This window comes from Castor canadensis, chromosome 6, assembly GCF_047511655.1.
Source record: "Castor canadensis chromosome 6, mCasCan1.hap1v2, whole genome shotgun sequence".
Classification (NCBI taxonomy): domain Eukaryota; kingdom Metazoa; phylum Chordata; class Mammalia; order Rodentia; family Castoridae; genus Castor; species Castor canadensis.
Window position 1 is genome coordinate 150,011,598 of NC_133391.1, and position 10,597 is coordinate 150,022,194.

At 37.1% G+C, this 10,597-nt stretch overlaps 1 long non-coding RNA gene across 1 annotated transcript in view; it reads left to right on the forward strand.

Moving 5' to 3' along the window:
* Window positions 1-9,134, forward strand: part of LOC141424225 (uncharacterized) — a 29,599-nt gene extending 20,465 nt beyond the window's left edge. The window contains exon 3 of the long non-coding RNA XR_012449210.1: window positions 8,008-9,134. This is a non-coding gene — a long non-coding RNA (uncharacterized lncRNA). The remainder of the gene's footprint in view (window positions 1-8,007) is intronic.
* The last annotated feature ends 1,463 nt before the right edge of the window (window positions 9,135-10,597 follow it).

Sequence of the window (10,597 nt, forward strand, 5' to 3'; positions counted from 1 at the left end):
CTTTACTATTCTGCTTCCTCTTTCTGTCTTTCATGTAAATTTTCTCAGGTATAGGCTTTTGAAATGGGTTTCTTCTTTATTTTTATGCAGCATACGCCAAAGTAGACATTTATACCTTCATATTTAAGTAATTTTTTACCATAACTAGTATCTCACTTTATAGTTATGACATCAAAATATCTCCCACATGGGAGATATTTCATTTCCAGATTGCATGTGAACTTCTCTTCTGTTAATGTCACAACTTTCTGTTTTCATTTCTTCTGAGAAACACTTTTGTTCTCATATAGTAAAATCTTAATTTAAGAGATTAGTGACAGTAAATGAATATGGTGTTTGTCCAATACTAAGTAATGAAACTTAGAAGGTATTATGAATTTTTATGAATTTCTTTAAAATGGTGCTCTAAAACTTGCCAATCTGTTATTCAAAATTCTTCAATTTTGATTCTTCAGCACCTTCTGGCCTTCATAAAATAAAATGTAATGTTTGTTCTTGACATTCTCTAAACAACTTTGTACTGAAAAGAGGTGGAGAGTGGAGAATGCTAAAGGACAGCACTCACCGTGTGGCAGGACAAGTCTTAAAAGAGCTCACCTGCTGTTTAGGAAAAGTTACAAGGAAAATGACCCTTACAACCTATTTTATAATTGATATCAGAGAGGGAGAGAGAGAAAGATATATATATATATATATATATATATATATATAGAGAGAGAGAGAGAGAGAGAGAGAGAGAGAGAACTAACAAAAGTGAAGTCAAAAAAGCAAGGCATATTCATGTTTGTGCATGAGTTTTCTATGTGGAAGCGAAAGCTGGCCACTTAACAGTGAGTACTTTGGGGTAGGTTCATGAGATTTAATAGTGGTAATTCAGATTCTAGGCAGGAAGCTTCTTGATGTCAGCTGTGGAAGTAGGACAGTGTTTCTGGCTGGAAATCGATAGTAGGAAAAGGCACAAAATTGTTTGAATGACATTAAAGTTATACTACCATGTGGACTTGGGATACAATGATTTACATGTGATTTAGTAATGAAACGTTGCAGATGCTGCTTTAAGCAAAAAGCAGTGTGATAGAAACAGCTCATGGCAGCATTTAGATCCAGGCTCAGGTGTATGTACAGAGCAGCTTGGTGACACACGGAAGCTAAGCCACTTGATGCTCTGTGGAGGCGCTGGGGGTGATGTAGTGCAAAGGGGCAGCTCTGAGCCTGCTGACCCAGGTTTGCTCAGCACTAAGGGACCTGAATGCATCAGGCGTTTGGAAGAGACACACAGTCAGGAGTGCAGAAGCTGCTCTGTTTGTGGTGTGGTCAGACAGTGAGCCAAGGTGTGTGACACCCACATTCCTGTGCTTCTCGGTAACTGGGCTCCTCTTTTCTTGTTTCATGTTCATTGGGCAAGAAGTTGTTTGTCAGCTAAATTTAGAACATATTTTTAGTACCCCGATATTGGTTTTAAAATCAATATAAAACTTAGAAGCTAAAATGTTGTCTGATTGACAGCTGTCAATAGTGGATAATGGGGACTTAGTCTGAACTTTCTTGAACAAACAAGAAATTGAGGTTGTCGATAGATTTAAAGGAAACTTTAATTACACAGAATTGTTAGCTTAAATTCTGACCTTATACATTGATGTATTAATTTGTGGAAACGTGACAATTTGAGTGTGATCATTTGTGTATATTTTAGTTTTTCAAAATAGAATTTTAGAGAAAAATGCCTTTCTCCTTTGCCAACAAAACCATTTTACATACATGTGACATGTGAGCATATGTGTAAATAGATTTTTTTTGTTTATGGAACATCATTATAAATTGCCTGAGAGGAAAGAAGTAAGTTTCTCAGGCATTTAGTAACATTTAGATAGAAATGATTGAGTTTATACTCAAATTCCTCAGGATTAGTTCAAAATTAAGAATTATTATTTTTTTTGTGGTACTGAAGTTTGAACTCATGCCTCATGCTTGCTGGGCTGACACTTTTTCGCTTGAGCTATGCCCTCATCTCTGTTTTTCTTTACTTATTTTTGGGACAGATCTTGCTTTTGCCAGGCTTGCCTCACCATATTCCTCTTCTATGCTTGCTTTGTAGCTGTGATAAAAGATATGCACTAGCATGCCCCGCTGTTGGTTGAAATGGGGGGGTCTCACTAACTTTTTTGTCAGGCTTACCTCAAACAGCTATCTTCCCTATCTCCACTGCCTGAGTAGCTGAGATTGCAGACATGAGCCACCAGGCCTGGTTAAAATAAATGTTTGTGTTCTGTAAAAGTACGGTTTAAGAGCACATGCCAGAAGAATTTCCAGAAGGTTGAGTTTTCTAGAAAATTAGATCCCGAGAAAGGTAAAAGTAGAGACAGACTTCTAAAAATTCTTTCTTCTGCAGTTTTATTCACGATGTTTAGAATGTGTAAGCAGTAAAGGTGTTCTTCAGCAGGTGAATGAATAAGTAAACTTAGTATGCCCACGCCAAGAACATTACAGTACAGGAAATGAGCCAGCAAGCCATGAAAATCTAGAGGAACTTGGGATGCATGTGACTAAGTGAAGAAGCCGGTCTGAAAAGGCTGTGCACTATATGGTTCCAAATAAGCATCATTCTGAGGAAGGCCTAGCTACTGAAAAGAAAAGGTTAGTGGCTTCCAAGGATGAGGAAAAGGGGTGAGGGAGCAGGATGGGTAGATGGAGTTTAGGGTATATTTAGGACAGTAAACTATTCTGCATGATACATAATGGGAGACATGTGACATCAGAATGTACAACAGAAAGAGTGAATTCTAATATAAACCATGAAATTTAATCAGTGACAGTGTATCAATATTGGCTCATTAATTGTAATAAATGTACCACACTAATGCAAGATGTTAGTAATAGGGGAACATAGGCAGGGGGAGAGGTACACAAGAATTCTATTTTTCTGTTCAGTTTTTTGTAAACCTAAACCTTCTTATCCATTGCTGGGTTCATGGCTGAGACCCCTGTAACAGTAGACTGATCAATAAGAGAAAAGCATACACATTTAATGTAAGTTTTTACATGGTACAGAAGCTTTCAGAAGTGCAGGTTCAAAGAAACAGAGAAACAGAATATTTTTATGGATGGTTATGCAGAACTATGATTGGAAAGCCAAAGAGATGTCCTAATGGTAATAAACTTGGCAAGGTCTGTTTGTCCAAATTCTTTCTTGTGTCCCATAGGACATTTCTTTCCTCTGGGTACAATATGGACACCTCTCAAATGAAGGTCTCATATCCTTTCTTAGAGGAAGATGAGAGATATCTTTTGTGGTTCACTTCACAGGATAAGGATAGAGAAATCTTTCTGCTTCTGCTGTTTTTTCAAATGCTAGCTTGCTATATTTTAGGGTAGCATGAACCCTATGAACTGCTCTAAAAATAGCCAGTTAAAAATTCTCTCTTGAAAATTAAGGTTTTAAGTAAAAACTTTCAACTCATAAGATTAAGGCTAGCCAGGGTGATGACTATGTGACAGGAACTGTATGGGAAAAGGGAAACAAAACCATTTCTTTAAATTTCATTTACATATTTATGTATTGCACAGCAACTTTTCATTCAACGGTGGACTGTACACATGATAGTAACTCCTTAAGACTATATTGCCTAGTGACACTCTATGATGTTTGCACAACAACAAAATTGTCTAATGATGTATTTCTTAGGACTCATTCCTGTGCTTAAGCATACATGACCGTTCATGTATATGCATACAGATGCTCCTAGACTTAAATGGGTTACATCCTGATAACCTCTCACAGGCTGAATGTATCATGTCTTGAAAACGCATTTAATGCATCAAGCCTAGAGGACATCATTCGTTAACAACACAGGACACTGTAGGGCATTTATTGTTTGCCCTTGTAATTCTGTGGCTGATGGGGAGCTGGGGGCTGCTGTGGCATCAAGACAGAGCATTGTGGGCCAGGCACGTTGCGCCTAGCTGTAATCTCAGCTGCTCAGAAGGTGGAGATTGGGAGGTTTGAAGTTCGAGGTCAACCCAGGCAAAAACTTAGCCAGAATCCCATCTCACAAATATGCTGGGACAGGGTGATTAGAACCTGTAATTCAAGCTACGTGGGATGCATAGATAGGAGGATTGCTGTTCAAGGCAAAAAGTGAGACCCTATCTGAAAAATAACTAAAGCAAAATCAGCTGAGGGCATGGCTCAGGGAGTAAAGCGTTTGCAGAGCAAGCACTGGGTTCTTGGGTTCAAACCCCAGAATCAGAAAAAATATACCTATTGTGTCTCATATTGTGAATTCAGAAAAAGATCAAAAATGAAAATTTGAAGTATGGTTTGTACTGAGTGCATCTGGTTTTATATCATGTTGAAGCCCACTGTAAGTTAGATACCAGCTGCATATAGATATTCACACACATATACCCACAGGATGTATATGAATATATAAATATATTCATATAATTCTGTATTATATATTTATTTTTGTGTGAATATGTTGTTTCAAAGGAAAACGCTTTGCCCCTCGTCCTCGTGTGGTTTCTCCAGCACCTCCCCACCAGAACAATGTTTACACCTTTAAAGGCAACAGTATTCTCTCAAGTTCATTTACTTGGTGGGAAATTTTATTTTTTTTAACAGATGAGTAGACAAAGAAATAACTAAGACTTCTTCACATCACCATCCTTTCCATGGTCTCAGAATTTTCATAACTGTAGAAAGATGAGTAAGATAAAACAATATATGTCATACAACCCAACATATGTATGTGTTAAGTGCATACAGTCATGTTTGTGTCTGTGTGTTTATCTCTCTCTCTGTGTGTTTTTCTCTTAAAGATCCCTGAGATAAAAGAGTTGTCAAAAAATTCATGGTCTCCTCCATGGACAAAAGCAATCAACCATATTTGACTTTTTTCTTTTCTATTCCACAGTAAATGAATACCATGAACTGCTCATATTAAGGAATACATGGAAATCTTCTGTATATTTACAAATCAAAGTCTTTATGACCATTCAGGAGACAAATACTCTTTTGTAGGAAGTAGCTTTATGCTGAATTTCTCTTTTGTTCCTGGGGGACAATAGAATGCATTTATTTATATAGCAAGGTGTGCTCCACAGGGGAGAAGGAGGAGTGTGCTTTCTACAGGGTGTAGAAAGACAGTGTACGCAAATGGATTCTTTTGTTCACGTGTAATCTTTACAGCAAAGGAGAGGGACAGATGAGGGAAGGAGGTTAGGATGTGGAGATTTCCCCATTTGGATTCTTTACATGAAATGGGTAGTCAATAGTTTTAAAAATAATTTTCAAAATAATATTGCTAAACTCCAGGCATTTTCTAATACCTGTTCATAAAAAGCAGATTATTATGTGCCACAAAAATGCTAATGTCTGAATTTATGGTCTTGCTACTTTTAATCACTGAAAAGCAGTTTTGAACCTCAATTTAAATTTCACCTCTTAGAGTCCTTCCAAATCTAACATAAGCTCTACCCAATCCTATTTTCTCTCTCACTGTATCCTATTCAATTACTTCATAGGATTTTATCTAATTCAGTTACATAATTATTTGGTTACTTGTCAAATTACCCTCTACCTCCAGAATGTAGGTCTCATGAGGTCACTAGTGAATGTTTTGCTCATCTCTGTATTTCTGGCACCTCAAACAGTGCCTGATTAATGGTAGGTGTTTAACAGAGCTTTCATGAGTGAATAAGCAAGTGGTGAGGTTTTGTAGCATTGTGAGAGCATTGAACTCTCCAGTGAGAACTCTCCCCCATGCCCTGACTTTGCCACTTAGTAGCTATGTGATTCTGGGCAAGTTACTTAAATCTTGTGTTCCTCAGTTTCCTTAACTGTTCAACTGGCATGATAAAAGCTACTTCTCATAGGTTTGTTTTGGGGAATTAAACAGATTAATGTAAGTAAAGCAGTTAGGTCAAGGTATTTTCTTAGTGGCCACTCAAATATTTTTTCTCATTATATTTTCCATTTATCTGAAATGAATTTGTATTATACGAAATCAATGATGACTGAGTACCACTAGATATGAGAATATGGAATCTGAAAATAGGCACAACTTACTTAAAAATTCTGGTCAAAGAATATCCAACAGTACCCGTTTTTATGTAATTACATATGGAGGTTAGTATAGAATACCTCACTTTTGCTTTGCCTTCGCAACTGTCCTATGTAGTATTGTATTTGGCTCTGAAGACAACACTGAACAAGTATGGAAGGCTTGACTCAGTATAGAAGGGGAAACTGTTTCAGAGATGTTAAGTGAGACTCCCAGGATCACATAGAAGACTAATACCTGACTTTGATCCTCACCGCCTGACTTTAAGTCCAAAGCTCTTTTTTCTGTACTATTCTCACTTACACGGTTCTTGAGTTGGAACTTCGCAGGTCATCTGTTTAACTACTCTTTTAAGCATATGTTCATCACCAACCATGTGCAAAGCACCACATATACCTCTACTTTTATTTGAGCTTGAGATTATAATTGATACCATTATGTGGGGTACATAATTTAGATATATATTAGAAACAGTAGTATAGTATATGCAAATAAATAATATGCATTTATTTCAATATGTATTTATTTTCTCTATGTGTCTGTATTTGATTAAAATACTAAATAACCCAGCACAATGATTCTTAAAACTTCATGTGCATATAAATCATTGGGGATTTTATTAAAATGCAGATTCTTATTTAGGAACTTGGGAGGGGAGATTATACATTTTAACCATATTTCAAGTAATACAAATGTTGTTGGTCCATGGACCAAACATTGAGCAGCAATGATGTGAATTATTTTGCTAAGTAAATAAGTGCTTTGTAGATTCGTGTGTGTGTGCGCATGAGTCAATCCCTTATAATAAATCTCTGTCTCTCTTTTTTCTCTCTCCATATTTTCCATAAGACATTTATATGTATAGATATATGCATATGTGTGTGTATAAATAAAACCCATTCTTGTTGGTTTGAGAACCTTGACTAAGACATTTTCCAATCTGTTGGCCACTCTTATTTATCTGACTTACAAGGGTCAGGATCAATAGGACTTGAGGCCAACCTACATTAGTGAACTTAATTCTGCTGTCTAAGTCCTGGAGCCTATCACTTGAACACTCTTTTTTTTTTTTTTTTTGGTAGTGGTACTGGAGTTTGAACTCAGGGCTTCATGTTTGCTAGACATGAAGCAAACATGTGCTCTACTACTTGAGTTGTGCCTCCAGACATTTTTTGCTCTGGTTAGTTTGGTATAGGGTCTTGCTTTATGCCCAGGCTGGACAGGATCACAATCCTCTTATTTTAAACTTTCCACCATTGGTGGTTTGAGAAGCATGTACAGCCATGCACACTTTTTTTCTGCTGAGATGGGGTCTTGCAAATTTTTTGCCTGGGGCTGGCCTTGAACCGTGATCCTTCTGATCTTAGCCTCCCAAGTAGCTAGGATTATGGGCATGAGCCACCAGTCTTTTGAACCTAGGCATTCCAGGTTTAATATCCCTTAAATCAGGGATAAGTTTGTACAAACTTTTCTAATTAAGTTACTCCCATCACAGGAGTTAAGTGTCCATAACTTTCACATAAATGATATCAGTTGTTCCTTCAGGAGGTTCCTCCCAGTGGCTAAGTCTCTACTCACTTTGGATAGATCATCACCAGTGGTGTTTTGTTTGTTTGTTTTAAAAAAACATTTACAGGTCTCTTATGCCCACACCTGTGGGGTAATTCAGGTTGTTTGTAGGAGGGAGGGAAGTAAATGTCTGGCTTCCCCACAGGAAGTATAATCCTTGGGCACACAGTAATGCCTTACAAAAGGAAGTGCAATTTTCACTTGTCGAGGCCTCCCCCAGTGGGAGTCATGTCAGTCAGAGAGACTGATGGTGCTCCAAGGCGGCCTTCCAGCTGCCTGGTGTTCACAGTTCAGTCTAAATCATTGAGTTGAGATCTTGATTTTTGGAAGCAATGACTGAAGATGGTTATTTCAGTCTTTCTTGTTTACTAACCAGATGGTATTGGTCTGCCCATGGAATGACTCAGACTGACCTGGAGACATCAGGAGGTACTAACATAAATTTGGTGGGAAGCTGGGGCCATCCCTGCTGTTTCTGATGAGCATCTTGGTGCAGGTAACAGACCCTGCCAGTCAGGTAAGTGTAACATGCTTATGACAGCTGGGGAGAGTTGCACAGGGGCATTTTCCTTTGTGAAGAGGCTCCAAGTGTGAGGCTTCCTCTTCAACTGAACCTTCCAGGCTCTAAGTGCCGAGGCTGTAGCTCTCCCTCCCCTGCCACTGCTCTGTCTTCTTCCAATAGTAATAACTTTACTTTTTCCAGTCACCCGTGTTTACTCTTATACCTTTCTTCCAGAAATATATATATAGAGAGAGAATATGATAATAAAATATATGGAGACCAAAATTGTCCCAACCATGACTGAGTCGTTGTAGAGGCCAATATCCCTGCGGTCTAGGTCATTAGTTCATAGTGGCCATTGTCCTTATTATCAAGATCATGACAATGTAACAGGAGAATCCAGGCAGCTGAATCGGAATCAAGTTTAATTTCCCCAACATTCCTTTTGCTTGAGCAAAAGGAATAAGGTATAAACCAGATTGATTTAGAGTAATGATTAGGAGAAATGAAGATGCATCATGCCCAGGAATGGTCAGGTTGATGTTAAAATTTTCAAAAATAGGTTTATATAAATCCTACTGTCTTTTTTCTCATCATTATGCATATGTAATTATTCTTTGCTTTTATTACTCTTATATTGCTTCTATTTTTCATAAGCCATATTGAACAATTATTACTTCTCTCTAAGTTTATTTTTCCAACAGAAGAATGACTTCTTTAATGCAAGGAATTTTGAGTTTTGCCTTTGCAGGTCTAAGAGGGTACCTCTAGGTACTTAGGCCTCTAGGGCCTAAAAGGTACCTGGTACTGTAGAAGTCTTTCAAAAAATGTTTCTTTATTAGAAGTCAGTGATGAATGGCATAATACTATGAAAATTAACTGTAAATTGTGTAAAAAGCACAAAATCTGGTCAAAAGAAAATGATTATCGATTAGTTATGTATAGAGGAAGCAATAAGTTTTGTGATAAATATTACATATTTCTTCAAAAGTTCAATAATTGTGTATCATTTCAGAGAAATTCAATAAGTGTCAAAGAGATTAATGTATGTTTCTTGTGTTTTTTCTCCCATTGCATCAAACTCTTTAGCAATGTTTTGACATTTAATAGCTATCTATAGAATTATTTGATTGGATTATATTAAATTTTTTGGTCTTAATGATGCTTATCAAATTAGCTCATTAAAGTTAAAAAATTTCAAGTGCCTGCCTGAGATGAATGACAGCCTTGCAAAACTAAAGAAAATGAATAAAATACTTTTTGAAATTTGAACAAGTTTCTTTATTCTATGTTCAAATACCTCAGGGTGAATTTTAGGTTACAGTGGGAAAAGTGCTCAGGTCCTCTGGTTTAAATGCTGATGTGCTTATATTTGGAGACTTTCTGCCAACTAGTTTTACAAAGGCAGCAGGAGAAGAAAGTAGTTGTGGATAAGCAGTGAATAGTCTGGGAAGGCATGGGTAATAAGAAGCTTGTCTGTGAATCCTTGGTGACTCAATGGCATCCTTTACTTGTTAGCTGTCAAGTCTGAGTTACTGCTTTACTGTGGTCTACAAGGCTCACCTTCCCTTGATTTTCCTTCCCTCTTTTGAATGCAAACCCCAGGAAGTAAAAGTTACAATTTGCCTTGACAGACATTCCAGAGCCTTTGACTTAATGGACATAGGGAATGTATTCAGAAGCTTCCTGCTTGGTGATCACATCTTTTGTTCTTTTGTGCACATCCCAAGTGAACTTTGCTCCAGACAAATTAGCCTACGGCAAATCATTAAAAAGATGAGATTCCAAGAAGGACCCATAATACAAGAAAAGGGAGTATTTGCTCATTTCCATTTAGGTGCCTATTTTTAGCCAAACATTGACCATGTTCATGTTGAATTCCTCTTAAGAATGGTGGCAATTTACTGTTTATATTTCTGTAAGTATAAAATTGCTTCTATCTTTTCCTTAAAATTTTAAAGTATTGGTCAACTTGAGGAGCAAGAAGTCCTCAACACCGAACAGGAAACAACTTCATTAGCATGCCTACTTGCTTGTGCTTTTTTTAACATCTGAAAATGGAACCAACATGTAGATGTTATAGAGCTATGAAATTATGTTTGATTATAGTATCCCAACTTATAATAATCTGAATTTTGTTAACCAAAAACTTACTTTTCCCATTCGTGATTCAATAAATCATACATAAATACTTTATAGGACATGTTCCCTGATTGCAAATACATTATTAGAATAACATATCCCTCATATTATGGTTGATTGTGTGTATGTGTATATGTGTCTGGCCTTTGATTGACTCAAGGGAGAAAGAGGAAAGTCGCGTTTTCTCTTTGGCTTCTCCATCATCTTATTCAGCACTTGCCATGGAGGGAGCACCTATACTTCTTGACTTGATTAAAGTCAATCTTGGGCTTATATGAAAATTTAGTAGGTTTGCTCAATTTTAATAGGGATTTGGAAGATA